Source organism: Microplitis mediator, chromosome 2, assembly GCF_029852145.1.
Source record: "Microplitis mediator isolate UGA2020A chromosome 2, iyMicMedi2.1, whole genome shotgun sequence".
In the NCBI taxonomy this organism is placed as follows: domain Eukaryota; kingdom Metazoa; phylum Arthropoda; class Insecta; order Hymenoptera; family Braconidae; genus Microplitis; species Microplitis mediator.
In genome coordinates this window covers 17,520,726-17,539,768 of record NC_079970.1, presented here as the reverse complement: position 1 = coordinate 17,539,768, position 19,043 = coordinate 17,520,726, and the positions used below count along the sequence as shown (strand labels likewise).

Below are 19,043 nucleotides of genomic sequence, written 5' to 3'. Positions count from 1 at the left end.
AATGCTATAACTTCTAAACTAATCGACCGATTGAGCTCATTTTTAAACTCGATCAGGGTAGTCACCTGCAGAATACGTATACCAAGTTTCAAAGCGATCGGTTTAAAATTGTGACTATAGTCAAAGTGCCAAACTGCATAAATAGTATATTACTCTACAAGTTCACACTAACTTTTGTTTGAATCGTCTTGGGTCAGTTCTCTGGGCCACCAACCTGCGTTGACCCCACCTCATTATGCGCAGGGACTAATTTGCGGTCCCATGCTGCGCGAAATCATCCCCCAAATTCTAACGCTGAGACTAAACTACTGCACTTGACTCTCAGAGCAAGAAGAGAGAGAGGGAGAGAAAATAATTGAAGCGAGAGAGCCACACTCTCACGTCTTACGCTTGCTGCACGGTTACAAGATGAGTTTAGAGGTAGCAAAATTTTTCGAAAATTCCATCATGAGGACAAATACAATAGTTAGATTTTTATGAAATCTACTAAAAAATCAAAAATCGAAAATGGTAAACATCGAAAAATTTTTGATTTTTTCCAAAAATCTACAAAAAAACAATGAAGATAGGTTGCAGTAATTTTTTTGTATTATTTTTCGAAAAGTAAATTTAAAAACAAAAATTTGAAAAAAAAAAAAACGTTCCAATCAGTCGAATTTTGAAAAAGTTATAGCTATTTAAAATGAAAAAAGCTATTTTTTTCAAAATTTCATAACTTCTTTTTGGTTGGGTGAAAAAATTTGAAAAAATTATGAGAAATGTGTTTGATGCGGTAGAAAAAGAGAAAAAATGTTCAGCCAAATCTAAAGCGTTCGGGTTCAAAAGTGGTCGATTTGGCGTGGAATGCCCCATATATATTCTACTGTTGTCATTAGGACAAACAAGATTTTACACAGTGTCTTTAGCACTTGTATCCAGCTAGTGCTTACGCGCCTCGAACTCGTGCTGAAGCCACTGCAAATAACAAAAAATATCTAACTTAATCCACTCGTTACGCACTCTAATACTATTTGTGTTAACAGGCGTTCTTAATTTCTTCTCTTATACGCCCAAGTAGGCGAGCAGTATTATATTTGTTGCGCTAATACAGTAATCAGAAACTTTAGTCGGGTTTTTCTCTTAAACAAACGAACATTATCAAAAAATTAGTAGAGCATCAATGTGCAGTCTGTAATTTGTATTTAGCGATTTTGTTTCCGAGAAAAAATCAGCCGACAATATCTGATAAGCGTTGCTGAAGTAGATAAGTAAAAATAATTTTCGCTAGTGCGTGAAATGGATAATTATCCTTTGGATTTGTCCACGATTGATTTCGATCATGTTGGTAGACCGTTGCTTTCGTAAAGAAGCTCAATGTCTAGTCAGATTTTATATATTACAGCAACAAGAAAGAAATAAATTAGTATAGCATTCAACGCACTAATCTACCGTATAGAAGCTGAGTGATGTTGAGATTTGAACTTTATGAACATTGATAAGGTTTTAGATTGAATTGCACATCCAGATCTTTCATGTACGGTATGGGATCGAAAACTCGTTTGCGTCAGTGGTTTTTCTGTTTAAAAAGTAAAATTTTATTTCTCATTAGACGTTTGACATTATTTTTAAGTATAAAATTATCAAAAAAAGATTTATCCTAAGTACATTAATTAGTTTTGGTATGCTACCCCATGATAGATCTCATCAAAATACATTTGTTGAAATCGTAGTGATATCTGTTCCATTGAAGTTTGGTTTACTTTATATTAAATTATCATAGCTACGAATCTAGAAAAATAGAATTATCACTCTGTCATTTCGCTGAATGAGGTTTTTAATGAATCAAATTAAGCTGAGGTGAGTCATAATGAAATCAATCCTGCTAGAGTTATTGCCCTGCTTAACAAAGCCAATAGATTCGTATAGCGGTATGTATAATGTCATATGCTTAACTATGGGAATTTATGAGAATCTATTAAATTCTATAAGATTTTCTAATCAACCTAGTGATTTTAACATTTAATTTTTTAATTTCACGCAGAATTTCATCTTCGAAATTATTCAAAAGCTGCTCTTATTTAGAGTTATTTTGTAAATTATCAGACTGATTATGTAAATTATTAGTCTGTTGATGAGCTGGTAAAGGCAGGGTCTGTTGTGATTTATTGCCACCTAAATATGTTGGTGAATGAACGATTTGAATTGACCCAATTGCTGATATTGATGGTAGTAGCTCTTTTGATAGCTGGTTTCTCTTCTTTCACTTGCTTTGTTAGTTTTTTAGCGAATTTAGTTACTGGGCATCCTTGGTAGCTTGCAAAGTGATCTTGGTCATCGCAGTTGGTGCACAGAAATTTGTTTTTATCGTTAGCATCTACAATGATGCAGTTTTTGGCTTCATGCTCCCCAGAGAATTTTTACATTTAGGTTTAAAATTGCAATTGGTGCTGAGGTGTCCAAATTGGAGGCAGTTTCTAAGTTGAAAGATCAGTAATTTACGCAGTCTTTTTCACCTGATGTCTTGATTTTAAAGTCTTCTGGTTCTCGTGAGTGGTGCTGCAATACTGTCGTGGGTAATGTTTATAATAAAATGATACCTAGTATCCTTTTCGATGTCAAAAATTGATTTGGTTGTTTTTAATACTTTTGCATTTTCTACCTTAAGATTATTGATTGTATCTTGGACTTCATTTTCATTGTATCCTTCTCTGATACCTTACATGACAAAAGATTTTACTTTTTTATGCCTCGGTGTGTAAGAAAAATATTGTATGGATTTTTCTTTTAATAGCTTAATTACTCGATCATATGTATCCATATTTGAAGTAAAAATACTAGTCAATTTACCATCGTAATCTTGAATCGTAAAGTTAGCACTTGGTATACTGTTTTTGTTTAGAAAATTGATGGAATCTTTAATTGATGACAATTACGCCTGCACTGGTAGTGATTTGGCTTTAGGTTGCGCCTTCAAGTTGGTATCTGGTTTAATAAATGTAGCGCTAACTCTTCTTTTGATTGGCTTGCGGTGAGCATCAGTGTCCATGTCGATGTTTTCCTCTAGGCCTGAGAATTTATTATTGGTGTTGACATCTGGGTTACTGGTTACCTTATGGGTTTTAGTGGCTCTTCTCCTGAGCTTAAACTCTGGATCATCTTGGTGCATATTTAGTCCGGCATCAGCATCAGAGTCATCTGATGAGACGCTGCTACATCTAAAACTATTTAGGTTGATTTGAATCGAATTACGCTTATATTTTTCAAATATTTCCACGAAATTATTTGTGTTATATAATTTTTGGAACTCTTTTATGTGCTTGATGAGTTATGGATCAAGGTTTTGTGCACTGGTACGTGGGCTTACGCTCATGTAACTTGGATTACCGAGTATCGTTGACCTATAGATGGGTCACAGCCCCTAGTTTGTTATAAGTTAGTTAGCTTCTTTAATTTAAAACAACAAAAAATACAGAAACGAATCAGCACAAAAGTTGCACTGCATTAATGCACAAAATTGAGTGTAGTTTAGTAAGTTTAATAAACCGTAAGATGCGCTCATATAATTAACACGCAGGAGGACTGCACCCACGATCTATGTCGTACCGCATGCGGACAGAAACTAATCGCATCGGTATTTTTTTTTTCTTTTTTTTTTGAAAAGTTTATTTTTATTTTTTCACATACAAGGTTACATAAAAGTTCATACAGGTTGGAAAATACAATAAAAAAACTGTAACATAATTATGTTAATTTAATTTAGCTAGCTATAGTAATAGATCTCGCTAATTGACATAATGGGGTTTGCACTATATTGTGTCAGAAACATAACTATTTTTAACATTTTTAGTTAAGCCATAATTTTTTAGGAGATGCGAAAAATTGTGCAATATAAAAGCATCTAATATCGCATCGGTGGTCTAGGGGTATGATGCTCGCCTGCCACGCGGGCGACCCGGGTTCAAGTCCCGGTCGATGCAATCTTTTTTTTTTTGAGTAGATGGGTGTTATATCGTTACATTACCGACTGGAAATAGAGATTATTAGTATTAATAATAGACTTAAGTAATACTAAAACACTGAATATTACATGGAAAACTTATAAACATATTAACAACATGTAAAATGTATAAGTAAAAAAAAACTGTAATAAAACCGAAGAAAATGATAAATATTTCTTTGTATTTGAAAATACTCATGCAGTATATATTTTGATGTTTGTCTACTGTTGCGCTACTTTAGGCAGATGATTTGAAGAATCGAGCATGTATTTAGAAACTCACTGCTCATTATGTATTCTATGGACTGGACGGGATAAAGAATCCTACAATCAACTACAGATTATAACTGATAATGAATTGAGAGTTTCGTTATTAATAATGGAAATCAAAGAATATTTTGATCTATAGAACATAAAAATATCCATCAAAGCCGTCATAAACATGATGGTAAAATCCTCCGCGTCTTTCAGCAATGACCTAAATGCAATGGAAGCATTATTATTATTATTATTCTAGTTTACTGCATATACCGCAAGTGATAATTTAAAATTTCATCGAAGCAGTTGATCGCTGTGTAACATTGCTAAAATTAGATGTCCGCAATGAACCGACAGCCGTAAATTATGATGAAAACTACAATCTGTTTACATTAAGTAGATTATAAATATTTTCTTCCCTATCGATCACTACTTTAGTAGATTTCATCCTATTCTCAATAGTTTCATGTATTTAGAACTTTGCTACTGCAGGTAAAATCATATATTGGTTTTGTATTGAGCTGAATCGACACTCCAGCTCAACTTATTCAAATACCCGGGAAAAAAAGATTTTATATGATCATATATAAACATATATAATTATATACAATTTATATATGATCATATAAGAAATATATAAAAATTATATATGATTACTTAAAAGCTTATATGATCTTATAAAGTTCTTATAAGAATTAATATACTCTTGTGAGGACTATATGAAAATTGATATGATTTTATATAAAGTTATATATAACGTTATAAAATTACTAGATAAAGTTTTATATGCTTATATATAATTATATAAAAGTGCATATGATCTTATAAAAATCTTATAAGAATTTATATAGTTTTATAAGGAGTTTATAAAAGTTGATGTGATTTTATATAAACCCGGGAAAAAGTTCTTATAGAATCATATATAAACATATATGTTTATATATGATTATATAAAAGTTCACATAATCTTATAAATTTCTTAGAAGGATTCATATGATCTTATAAGAATTTTATAACATTTGATGTGATTTTATTTAAAGTTATATATAACTTTATAACAATACCAGGTGGAGTTTTATATGCTTATATATAATCATATATGATCATATAAAAGCTCATGCGATCTTAAAAAATTCTTATACGAATTTCTATAATTTTATCAGGATCTTATAATAGTTAATATGATTTTTTTATAAAGTTATATATGAGTTTATGACATTACCAGATAAAATGTTATAAATTATATGCAGTCATATATGATTATATACGAAATCATATGATCTTATAAAATTCTTATAATAATTCGTATAATCTTATAAAATTTTTATAAAGTTCGATGTAACTTCATATAAGGTTATATGTAACATTATGAAATTACAAGAGCACGTTTTATATGGTTATACATAATCATGTATGATCATATATGATCATATGAAATCTTATATGACCTTATAAAATTCTTCTAAGAATTCAGATAATTAATATAAATTTATGTGATTTTATATGAAGTTATAAATAAATTTGCATGATTACAAAAGAGTTTAATACGGTTATATAAAATCATATAAAATTATATAAAAGTTTACATAGTTTTATGATTCTTATATATAAATTTCTATGGTCTTATAAGCAGGTTATCTTAAAGAAACTTGTAATTTGATATAAAACACAAATATGATAAAATTTGATCATATTTGGTGCATTATTTATGTAGGATGAATCAATTTGATCATTTGATTTAAGTAATGCTATAGCTTGTTGAATACTTATAAGGGTAAAGCAGACTAGAGAAGCAAACGGCAATTAAGCGATCATCAAAGTTGAGGAGCATTGAGGTAGGACATTAGTTGGATGGGTGACCCCTTGGCAAAATAGCAGTTAACCGATAGATTTTTTTTTTTTATTCATGCATGATTATATATAATTGATTATGTATCATCATATCCTGCCAATTTTGAGATCTAGTAATATATAAGTTATTGTATATATGATTAAGTAAAATCATTTTTTCCGGGGTATATATAATTTTATATGATTATATAAGATTTTATAAAGTCATATAAGTTTCTATAGGACCAATTTCATGATAAGACTTTATATGATTTATATATGATCATATAAAAACTTTTTTCCCCGGGTAGCTAATTCTGTTAATGATTTTTTACACGACGTTGAAAAAATATCGATAACTAACGTCTATAATAGAACTTATAATGATTAAAAGAAGTCAAATCCCGAATTATCTTGTTCATACTTTGTCAACGGCCATATCATGCTGAATTCACCAGTTCTCGTCATTTGAGATCGTTATCATCAACTCAGTGACTAAGTTCTGCAATCAAAACAATGTCATCCCCCATCATCAATTTGGGTTTCAACGCAAGCTATCAACAGTTCACGCCGTAACTAAATTTACATCGGATATCTATGAAGCACTGATCAACGGCAAGTGCGTAGGTGCATGTGCAATTGATTATGAGAAAGCCTTTGATACCGTCTGGATTAGAGGACTCATATTCAAATTAGTAAAACTAAACTTTTGCACTTACCTTATTAAAATGATCTGGAATATGATAGAAGGTAGAAGCTTTCAAGTCACAGACGGTGCTCTATCCGGTAACGCAATTTTCAAACTAGTCAACGGTTTACAACAAGGAACAGTATCAGCTCCTAAACTTTTTAACATATACAATAGCAAAGTGCTGTCACTGCGCGATATCAACAACAAAGTACTAACTAATCTGCAAGACGCAACTACTAGCTGTGATAATCAAAACGTACCTGAAAAAAAAAACAAGAAGAAAGACACTTCAACAAGTGTCAAAGCTATAGCGTTTGCAGACGACGTATTAATATATGTAATCGGCAAAAACATAAGTGCAATACAAGAGAAGCTACAGTCGACCATCGAACTCGTGCAGACCTACAGTAACAACTGGCGACTAAAAATTAATGGATCCAAGTGCGAAACAATACTGTTTAGACCTAAACTGTCACAATTGTCCAAAGAGAATAGAAAAAACTGGAAAACTTTTAACATTACTATGCAAAATACAAGAATACCACACAAGTCATCTATTCGATACCTCGGCGTGCAAGTAGACTCATCCCTTAGATTCAACGAGCACATCAAGATACAACTCCAAAAGGCAAGAAACGCATTCCACAAAATAAATCGACTCTTTTACAATAAACATCTAAACTCCTCAGTCAAAGTAACATGCTACCAATCATTGATTCCTCCACTGCTAACGTATGGTTGTCCGGTCTGGTTCAATCAAAGCGCAGCGACTATGGAAAAACTGAGAGTGTTCGAAAGGAAGTGCCTAAGATCGTGCACTAGATTATACAGATCTGAAGAGAGTGATTACAAGCGTTACATCAGCAGCCAGAGACTTTATGATCAAGCAGCAATACCTAGGATTGACTCGTTCATACTGAAACTCACCCGGAATCATTGGGCAAACGCACTCCTTATCAAAACCAACAAGGTAATTGAGTCCATGCTCACCACGTCAGATGACCATATTAAAGAGACGCTACAAACCGGCTACATACCACCACAAGCCTTCTTGTACCTGGACAAGAAAAACTACTTACAAGACTCAAGCAATGTGCCAATTATATACCACGTTGCTCGAAAAAAACAACAACTAGCGATAATGTACGATCCTGAAGAGATTGCAAATGAAGCTAGTCCACTTTGGCGCTACAATAAAGCACTCCCCAAGAGGGACAAGGAAGACAGACATAGGGAAAATACCAAAAAATACACTTGGCTTATAAAAGAAGCTGCCACAGAGTAGACTACTAGTCATTTAGTAATTTAAGCTGTAAATATGTAAATATGTAAACATTTAAATTATTGACTAGTTCTAAGTATTTTATTGGCGCAAATCAGACGCCACGTATGAAGTATCAGATTGGAGTTTTATCCCCTTTTCTCCAATGTCATACACTATAAATAAATAGAAAAAAATTCTATAAAACTAATAACAAGATATATTTTTATACTAATGTATCCATTCTAAATTCTTTAGAACTACGCAATGCGTGCCGATATGGCCTTTTTGTAATCCTCTACGCTCAAAAGCAAAAAAAAAACATACATTTTGTTTATTCGTGTAACAAAAATTTTTTTTTATGGGTTAAATAAACAATTAAAAATAAAATAAATATCACCAGTTCTCGTCTGATCACTGAAGTTAAGCAGCATTGAGCGTGGTTAGTACTTGGATGAGTGACCGCTTGGGAACACCACGTGCTGTTGGCATTTCTTTTTTTTTTATTTTTGTATTTGCTGAAAACAGACTTGATTTTCTTTTTGCAAATTAAAAATAAACTTGTTTTTCAAAAATGCACTTCGACCTAAGAATATATACCCTAATAACTAGTTAATGCACAAAAAAAATAACTACGTTTTTATACTTATTATAAGCTAGAAGATTACAAAACGGCTGATTGAGGCACGCATTGCGAAGTGAATGGTGTCTTCAAAAGGATGTAACTCTGACTAGTTAACATATCGAAAAACGTAGTAATAATTGGTAAAGATTGTAGAAATATAAGCAATTATTCATTTAGTTCAAGATGACGACTAAAGAAATTTACACGAGTTTTATTATCGCAGATATACAATTGTAAAAGTTAATAACAAATGTAGATTAAAAAAAAAAGGGTTAAGTTTTGAATGAAATCTCAAAAACTACAATAAATTATGGAAGAGATGAAAAACGATTTTTTCAAATAAAAAGAGATTTTTTAAGTGAAAGAAGTGTCCAATAAACGAAATTTTGACTTTCCGATCTCTATCTAAATTATCCCATAAAGTAAATTGATGTTAAAAGTTGGTATTGACACGGCACACATGCTCGTTCAGCTACCAGTAACTCTAAGAAAAATTAAATTTCTGCAATAAACTCACAGCTGTGAATTACGATGAAAACAACAATCTGTTTTTAACAAATAACATACGAACATTTTCTTCTTTATCGACCATGACTTTGGTAGATTTCATACTATCCTCATTAGTATCGCGTATATGAAACTTTGCTACTGCAGGTAAAATTATTTATTGTATTAGTCATGAGCTACATGAATACTTCAGCTCAACATATTTAAATAACTGATACAGTTAATAATTTTTTACACGATGTTGAAAAAATAAGAGATAATTAATGTATAATAAGACTATTCATAATCCAAAGAGTATCCAATTGCTGAATAATGTTGATCGTACTTTGTCAACGGCCATATCATGCTGAATTCACCAGTTCTCGTCTGATCACTGAAGTTAAGCAGCATTGAGCGTGGTTAGTACTTGGATGGGTGACCGCTTGGGAACACCACGTGCTGTTGGCATTTCTTTTTTTTTTTTTTTTTTTTTTTTTATTTGCTAAAGACAAAATTTATATTCTTTGTATGAATTGAAAAAAAAAAAAATTTTTTTTTTTAAAATGCAATTTTTATTCAAGTTAACATACAACTTGATATGTTAATATGTACGAAAAGAAAAAAAAAAAAAAAACAAGTAATATTAAAAGTTTAAAAAAAAAGTGTCCTCAATTTTGGGTATAAAATAACCTACTTAGAAATGTTTACTTTTTTTTTTAACCTTTATAAAATAATTATCTACTCTATTAGCCGCATTACTTTGCAGCTGTTCTGTTAATTTTTTATTTTATGACTTGGCATATGGTAAAAATTTGTAAATTTCAAGATTTACTCGGGAAAATGATTATCGCTTGTTTACATTAATTTTTTGATTGGCTATTAAAAAACAAAAAAAAACGAGATTGATTTACGTTTCATCAAGCGAGATAAAATGAATAGATCAAAAAAGCTATATAGTTATATGCAATTGATATGAGATTCACATCCAGTACTCGTATCAGGTGATCTAGACCTAGTACGTGTTTTGTTAGACCGGCAAATTTCTTTACATCGGTCGGGAAATAGTAGTCAATAATCAAATTATAAAACAATGTAACATATTAAGTGATGATATTCTAAATCGCAGATGGTTAATATACACTAAAGATGTCATCATAATAGAACTAATTGTAATCAACAGTGGTCAAATCCCGGATTATCTTGTTCATACTTTGTCAACGGCCATATCATGCTGAATTCACCAGTTCTCGTCTGATCACTGAAGTTAAGCAGCATTGAGCGTGGTTAGTACTTGGATGGGTGACCGCTTGGGAACACCACGTGCTGTTGGCATTTCTTTTTTTTTTTATTTTTGTATTTGCTGAAAACAAACTTGATTTTCTTTTTGTAAATTGAAAAAAAAACTTTTTTTTTCGAAAATGCAATTTTTAGCTGTCATCGTACAACTAGAAATATTAAGTACGTAAAAAATTAAAACAAGAGTAATATTATAAGTTTAAAAAAAAGTGTCCTTAGTTTTGGGTATAAAATAAACGACACAGAAATGTTAACTTTTTTTTTAATCTTTATAAAATCATGATCTATTCCATTAGCAGCATTACTTTGCAGCTGGTCTGTTGATGTTTTATTTTATGACTTGGCATATGGTAACAATTTGTAAAATTCAAGATTAACTCGGAAAAATGATTGTCGCTTGTTTACATTAATTTTCTGATTGGCTATTAAGAAACAAAAAAAAAACGATTGATTTATTTTTCATCAAGTGAACTAAAATCGAATCAAGTAAAATGAATGCATTAAAAAAGCTACATAGTTACATGCAAATGATACGAGATTCACATCCAGTACTCAAATCAGTTGATTTAGACCTGGTACGTAATTTGTTAGACTGGCGAATTTTTTTACATCGGTTGAAAAATAGCAGTTGTTAATCAAATTATGAAACAATGTAACATATTAAGTGATGATATTCTAAATCGCAGATGGTTAATATACACTCAAGATGTCATCATAATAGAACTAATTGTAATCAACAGTGGTCAAATCCCGGATTATCTTGTTCATACTTTGTCAACGGCCATATCATGCTGAATTCACCAGTTCTCGTCTGATCACTGAAGTTAAGCAGCATTGAGCGTGGTTAGTACTTGGATGGGTGACCGCTTGGGAACACCACGTGCTGTTGGCATTTCTTTTTTTTTTTTTTTTTTTTTATTTGCTAAAGACAAAATTTATATTCTTTGTATGAATTGAAAAAAAAAAAAATTTTTTTTTTTTAAAATGCAATTTTTATTCAAGTTAACATACAACTTGATATGTTAATATGTACGAAAAGAAAAAAAAAAAAAAAAAAAGTAATATTAAAAGTTTAAAAAAAAAGTGTCCTCAATTTTGGGTATAAAATAACCTACTTAGAAATGTTTACTTTTTTTTTTAACCTTTATAAAGTAATTATCTACTCTATTAGCCGCATTACTTTGCAGCTGTTCTGTTAATTTTTTATTTTATGACTTGGCATATGGTAAAAATTTGTAAATTTCAAGATTTACTCGGGAAAATGATTATCGCTTGTTTACATTAATTTTTTGATTGGCTATTAAAAAACAAAAAAAAACGAGATTGATTTACGTTTCATCAAGCGAGATAAAATGAATAGATCAAAAAAGCTATATAGTTATATGCAATTGATATGAGATTCACATCCAGTACTCGTATCAGGTGATCTAGACCTAGTATGTGTTTTGTTAGACCGGCAAATTTCTTTACATCGGTCGGGAAATAGTAGTCAATAATCAAATTATAAAACAATGTAACATATTAAGTGATGATATTCTAAATCGCAGATGGTTAATATACACTAAAGATGTCATCATAATAGAACTAATTGTAATCAACAGTGGTCAAATCCCGGATTATCTTGTTCATACTTTGTCAACGGCCATATCATGCTGAATTCACCAGTTCTCGTCTGATCACTGAAGTTAAGCAGCATTGAGCGTGGTTAGTACTTGGATGGGTGACCGCTTGGGAACACCACGTGCTGTTGGCATTTCTTTTTTTTTTATTTTTGTATTTGCTAAAGACAAAATTTATATTCTTTGTATGAATTGGAAAAGAATTTTTTTTGTAACATGAAATTTTTAATTAGCCACTCTAATTTTGAATAATATTCGTTAATATTTAATACGGCGAGAAGTAATATAATAAATTGAAAATAATTTTCATCGAATTTTGCATAAAAAACCACTACACATAAAAACATTTACATAAATCCTTGTGGCGAGATAAAACCGGTGCTTATCATAATTTAATGTAGTCTAATTATAACTAAAATTAGTCAAATCCCGAATTATGTTTTTATTAGTTAATCGAAGGAGCTTGTTGGCCATCAACTTGTCTAGAAATTTCGGATTATTCAATCGAGAAGACTCAAAAATATCGGTGAATTACGAAACAAAAGAAATTTGTTTTTTTAGTTTTTTATTGATTTCTTAGAAACGATTTAAACGATCGACTTCAAAATCTACTCAGCTCTAGAACTTAATAAAATGCATTGATTGCCTCCTTAACCAAATAACGCAACTAAACATGTCAAAAATCTGATCAGGTTTAGAACTCGATAAAATACGTAAATTGCCGCCTCAACCATCAAATTGGTTAAATCGTTCGCGAGATATCGTGGGCGAAAGAAATGCTAAAAAACGTTTTTTTATTAATTCGACAGTATACAACAGTATTTCCAAGCTCGACGAGCTCGAAAATGTATTCACGACAATTTTTTCGAGCTCAAGAAGCTCGAAAACAGCGGGAAGTTTTGGGGTTGGCCCTGCGGGCCAATCCGATAGACGGATTTTTTTGCGATCATCAGCTAAATAATAATTTCCACAATTAAACTAATATTACACCTAAAAAGTGTAAGTAACATAAAAAATAGAGCAGAATAGTGGTCAAGTAAATTTAGGCCGCGAGGCTACGCCTCATGGCAAATCATTGGCAGACATGCCACAAATTCTTTAAGCTAACACTAAACCAAGCTCTCTCAAGTCGAAACACTCCGTTCTTAGCGATGATGAAATCATGAGCATTACTTAAACTGCAACATTGCTAAAACACCTAGCCAGACTACTTGAAAAGGCAGTGAACAAGAAAATAGGAAGTAAAAACATCCAACCAAACCTCAATAGTACACGAAGCAGGTCTAGTAGTCAAAAGAGAAATCTGAACGACAGCTCTTCCAGCATAGATAATGAAGATGAATTAATCGAAAAACTTCAAGATCAAATCAAGCTTCTTTGCGAAGAAATTGCTCAATTAAAAAGTAGCAAAACTCAAATATAAACAGACAGTAATATCACACGCCCAGATTAGCAAATTGCTCGACTCTGCAGTCAATAGCAATAAGAATTCTCAAGAAACCGATACCAATGGCTGGCAGGTCATGAAAAATAAAAACAAAAAGTTTGAAGCCATGGCAACACCTCCTCAGGCACTTACAGCAAACTTACAGCTCTGCAGTGATACCCCAACAGCTACAGATACACGAAATAACAACAGCAAACCACCTCCGATTAATATATTTGCATAGTCAAGAGGTAAAAGCAACGATCAACACTATTAGATCAGTTATAAAAACCAAAGATTTTTCGGTCAAGAGATTAATCAATCATCTACACATCGTCAGAATAGATAAGTATGCAGATTATAAAAAAGTATTAGACTCCTTAAACGATTCTAAAACACAACACGATACATACACACCAAAACAAGAAAAAAAGCAATCATTTCTGCTCAAAGGACTTGATAGTTCATATGAGCCTAGCGAGGTAATGAAACTTCTATCCAGCACTAACACGCCTAACCTATTTTTTATTGAAGTATCTAGATTTAAAACTCTAACATCTATAAAAGAACAGAAAATTTTACCAGTTTATCTTGTTCAGGTCAATCCTTCAAGCAAACCAGGAGCTCTCCACTCTTCAATCGTCTCGATAACCAAGTTATATACTGGGAAAAAATAATAAAAAAAACAGAGATACAATGCAAAAAATGCCAGCGGTTATTACATACAGCAGCCAACTGTCACTTAGCTTACCGTTGCGTCAATTGCAATCAAACTCACGATCTCAAAGAATGCAAAATCGATTGAACGGACACCGATATAAATAAATACAAAATTTACTATGTTATTTGTCGACGATTCTGACATCCAGCATCCTTTCTATGGTTGTCCTAAAAGAATAGAAATATTAAAAAACAGATTAGAACAAAAAACACTAGCGAAAACATCGAAAATCACCGCAACCAGAAAGACAAGCCAACCAGCAAGCAATCTCACCAGACCAGCTAACTCCTACGCCAGTAAAGTCATTAAACACAATCTAAACATACCTTCACCCGTCTTACCAAATTCATCATCGAATATGGACATCATGCAATCCATTACACAACTCATAACATAAGATTATAAACAACAAATTCTCAGACAAGTCTTAAATCCTGGAAACTATAAGTATAAGATTAAAACTAAAGCACTAACAAAATTTAATAATAACGACAGCGTTCGCAGCCCATGAACATCATTTAGAATTCAACCATGAATTTGACAAGCTTTTCAAATCTATCCAATTGAATAATTTGGAAAACTACTATCTAATCATTAGAGACATCAACGCAAAACACCAGACATGAAAAAACACACTTTACAACACAAGAGGTAACTTTGTCAATAACTGAAGAGAGTAATTACAAGCGATACATCAGCAGCCAAATACTTCGATCGAACAGCAATACCTAGGATTGACTTGTTCATACTGAAGCTTACCAGGAATCATTAGGCAAACGCACTCTTTAGCAAAACTAACAAGGTAATTGAGCCTATGCTTACCACGCCAGATGACTGAATCAAAGACACGCTACAAACCGGCTATATATCACCACGAGCAAGCTTGTACCTGGGTAAGAAAAACTACTTGCAAGACTCAAGTAATGTGCCAATTATATACCACGTTGCTCGGAAAAAAAACAACAACTAGCGACAATGTATGATCCCGAAGAAATTGCAAATGAAGTTAGTCCACTTTGACGCTACAATAAAGCGCTTCCAAAGATGTACAAGGAAGACAGACATAGGGAAAATATGTAAACATGTGAATTACTAACTTAGTTCTAGGTATTTATTCGCGCTAATTAGACGCCACGTATGAATAATCATATTGGAGTTTTATCCCTTTTTTTCCGATGCCAATCACTATGAATAAATAGAAAAAGTCTATAAAATTAACAACAAGATATACTTTTATACTAATGTATCCATGCTACAATCTTGAGAACTTCGCAATGCGTGCCGATAGGTTTTTTTGTAATCCTTTACACATGAAAGCGAAAAAAAAAATCTGGGCGTCGGTTGGCCCTGCGTGCCAGCCCCAAAACTTCCCGCTGTTTTCGAGCTCAAGGAGCTTGAAAACATCACTGTGAATATATTTTCGAGCTCGAAAATGCTATAACATGCAGTTATTTTTTTATGAGCTTTTCAAGCTTTAACAAGTTACGTTTTATGCTAGAGTTTGAAAAATTAAGAATCGAAAATCCCAAATGAAGAAGCGGCTTTGGAATTTTTATTCTCGATTATGTTCTATGAAATAAATGTATTGACGCAGAAATCAATGTCAGTGATCAAATCCAAGATTTAAATGAGTTTTGACTAAGGTCAAAGCAATAATATATGAAATATCTGAGAAAAATATTACAAACTGGGTTTTTTCCATTTTTTGCTGATAATATGATTTAAACTGAAGAAAAAGTTAGATGACATTGTATGATGATCAAAAGAGACTATAAAGAGAAAGAGATGGTATGATGCCAGACACATTTTAGCACATTATATTTTGATTTATCCGGAAAAAATAACATTTTATGTTATTTTTTTAACTTTTTAGCCCCGATATCTCTTGAACAAATTAACCGATTGAGATGGTTAAGGTCGCATTCGACACGGCTTATAAAGTTCTAGAGCTGATTAGATTTTGAAGTCCATCATTCAACTCGTTTTTAAGAAATCAATAAAAAACTAAGAAAAAAAAATTTTTTTTTTTTCGTAACTTGCCATTATTTTTGAGTCTACTTGATCAAGTGATCTGAAATTTTCAGGAAAATTGACGGCCAACAAGCTCTTTCAATTGCCACCTCAACCATCCAAATCGGTTCATTAGTTAAAAAGTTACAAAGAGTTTACACACACACACACACACACACATACACTCGGACATCATTCTGAAAATAGTCAGAATAGCTTCCTAGGACCTCAAAACGTCGACATCTGATGAAATTTCGATTTTCGCAAATCGGGGTGAAAACAATAACTTCCCGAATTTTTGAAAATTTACAATTTTTTAATTTGTGTAACGAAAACTTACATAATATTTTTTTTTTGGGTTAAATAAACAATTAAAGAAAAAAAATCACCAGTTCTCATCTGATCACTGAAGTTACGCAGCAATGAGCGTGGTTAGTATTTGGATGGGTGACCTCTTGGGAACACCACGTGCTGTTGGCATTTCTTTTTTTTTTATTTTTGTATTCGCTGAAAACAAACTTGATTTTCTTTTTGTAAATCGAAAAAAATACTTTTTTTTCGAAAATGCAATTTTAATTTAAGTCATCATACAACTAGAAATATTGATAAGTACGTAAATAAAATAAAACAAGAGTAATAGTATACATTTAAAAAAAGTAAAATGAATTCATAAAAATAGCTGTATAGTTATATGCACATGATATGAGATTCACATCCAGTACTCGTATCAGGTGATTTAGACCTGGTACGTGTTTTGTTAGACTGGCGAATTTTTTTACATCGGTCGGAAAATAGCAGGTGTTGATCAAATTATAAAACAATGTAAGATATAAAGTGATGATATTATGAATAACAAATGGTTGATATATACTGAAAATTAGGGTGGGCCGAAAATCCGCTTCTTTTAAATTTTCATTATTAATACCAAACATATTTTTCTTTGTACAAAAAAAAATTTTTCGGAAAACAAAAAAAATTTTAGGTAGATATCTTAGGCTCACCAAATTCCGCTAAAGTTAGAAGTTGTTTAAAATTTTTTCTCCAACTTATTTTTATCGGAAATTTAACTTTCTACAAAAAAGGTTCTATAAGAAAATTATTTAAAGTTGATAGTTACCGAGATAATTGCAATTTTGCTCTAAAAAATGAAATTTTTCAAGATATTATCACTTTTTCAGGGTAAAATATGAATTTTATCATAAAAATTTCATAGGAAATTCAATTTTCTACAAAATAGACCTGATAACAATTTATTTAAAGTTAATAGTTACAAAGATAATAGCGATTCTTGGTGAATGCCACCAAATAACGAGAAATGTGACTATCTAAACATAAAACTGCCAGTTTCTGATTAACTATAAATTTCAAGTTTTTACCAGAACGCTAACTTTCTATGAAATCTGATTTTCCATGAAATTTATATGATAAAATTCATATTTTACCCTGCAAAAGTGATAATATCTTGAAAAATTTCATTTTTTAGAACAAAATTGCAATTATCTCAATAACTATCAACTTCCCGTAATTTTATTATAGGGCTTTTTTTGTAGGAAATTAAATCACCGATCAAAATAAGTTGGAAAAAAAATTTTAATCAAATTCTAACTTTAGCGGGATTTGGCGAGCCTAAGATATCGACCTAAAATTTTTTTTGTTTTCTGCAAAATTTTTTTTTTGTACAAAGAAAAATATTTTTGGTATTAATAATGAAAATTAAAAAAAAGCGGATTTTCGGCCCACCCTACTGAAGATGTCATCATAATAGAACTAATTGTAATCAACAGTGGTCAAATCCCGAATTATCTTGTTCATACTTTGTCAACGGCCATATCATGCTGAATTCACCAGTTCTCGTCTGATCACTGAAGTTAAGCAGCATTGAGCGTGGTTAGTACTTGGATGGGTGACCGCTTGGGAACACCACGTGCTGTTGGCATTTCTTTTTTTTTTTTTTTTTTTTTATTTGCTAAAGACAAAATTTATATTCTTTGTATGAATTGGAAAAGAATTTTTTTTTAACATGGAATTATTAATTAGCCACTATAATTTTGAATAATATTCGTTAATATTTAATACGGCGAGAAGTAATATAATAAATTGAAAATAATTTTCATCGAATTTTGGATAAAAAACCACTACATATAAAAACATTTACATAAATCATCGTGGCGAGATAAAACCGGTGCTTATCATAATTTAATGTAGTCTTATTATGATTAAAATTAGTCAAATCCCGAATTATGTTTTTATTAGTTAATCGAAGGAACTTGTTGGCCATCAACTTTCCCAGAAATTTCGGATAATTCGATTGAGAAGACTAAAAAATATTGGTGAATTATAAGAAAATTTAAGGAAAAATATTTACTAGAACTTAAACTTTGAATGAAAATAACTTCATTTCCTGATATCCCCTTTATCGGCCACCTCATAGATAAAATTTCAGCTGCTCGGATGCATATAATTTATTTATATCTATTCTAAATATTTATATTTATTTTGTAATAGAGCTCAATCAATTTGTTTATTCATTTTGACATTAACAAATTAAATTAAATCTTTTGCATATAAATACTAATAATCTCAAAAAAAAAAAATAAATAAAACTAAGGTGGCCGATAATGAATACATAGGTAATTTTCTTGTATCTATATTCGGCCATCCTATGTGTAATATAAATGAGGCAAAAATCATTAAATTTTCAACTCCTCAAATTACTATAAAACGAGCTAATAAGATTACAACGAAAAATTGGACTTTTAATGTTATTTTTAATTAGTAATCGGTTATTGGAAAAACAAAAAACCTTAACCTATCCGATAAGAAATCACACCTCACGCACTGCTA

General features: G+C 31.3%; 6 non-coding genes across 6 annotated transcripts; all 6 read left to right on the top strand.

Moving 5' to 3' along the window:
* The first annotated feature begins 3,885 nt into the window (after nt 1-3,885).
* Trnag-gcc (transfer RNA glycine (anticodon GCC)) lies at nt 3,886-3,956 on the top strand. The gene has a single exon. It is a non-coding gene; the product is annotated as a tRNA-Gly (tRNA).
* Nucleotides 3,957-9,476: 5,520 nt separating this feature from the next.
* LOC130664340 (5S ribosomal RNA) lies at nt 9,477-9,595 on the top strand. The gene has a single exon (XR_008989378.1). It is a non-coding gene; the product is annotated as a 5S ribosomal RNA (ribosomal RNA).
* A 745-nt stretch (nt 9,596-10,340) lies between these two features.
* On the top strand, nt 10,341-10,459 carry LOC130664339 (5S ribosomal RNA). The gene has a single exon (XR_008989377.1). It is a non-coding gene; the product is annotated as a 5S ribosomal RNA (ribosomal RNA).
* Nucleotides 10,460-11,196: 737 nt separating this feature from the next.
* LOC130664337 (5S ribosomal RNA) lies at nt 11,197-11,315 on the top strand. The gene has a single exon (XR_008989375.1). It is a non-coding gene; the product is annotated as a 5S ribosomal RNA (ribosomal RNA).
* A 742-nt stretch (nt 11,316-12,057) lies between these two features.
* On the top strand, nt 12,058-12,176 carry LOC130664336 (5S ribosomal RNA). Its single transcript, XR_008989374.1, has one exon. It is a non-coding gene; the product is annotated as a 5S ribosomal RNA (ribosomal RNA).
* Nucleotides 12,177-18,016: 5,840 nt separating this feature from the next.
* Nucleotides 18,017-18,135, top strand: LOC130664335 (5S ribosomal RNA). The gene has a single exon (XR_008989373.1). It is a non-coding gene; the product is annotated as a 5S ribosomal RNA (ribosomal RNA).
* Nucleotides 18,136-19,043: the final 908 nt, after the last annotated feature.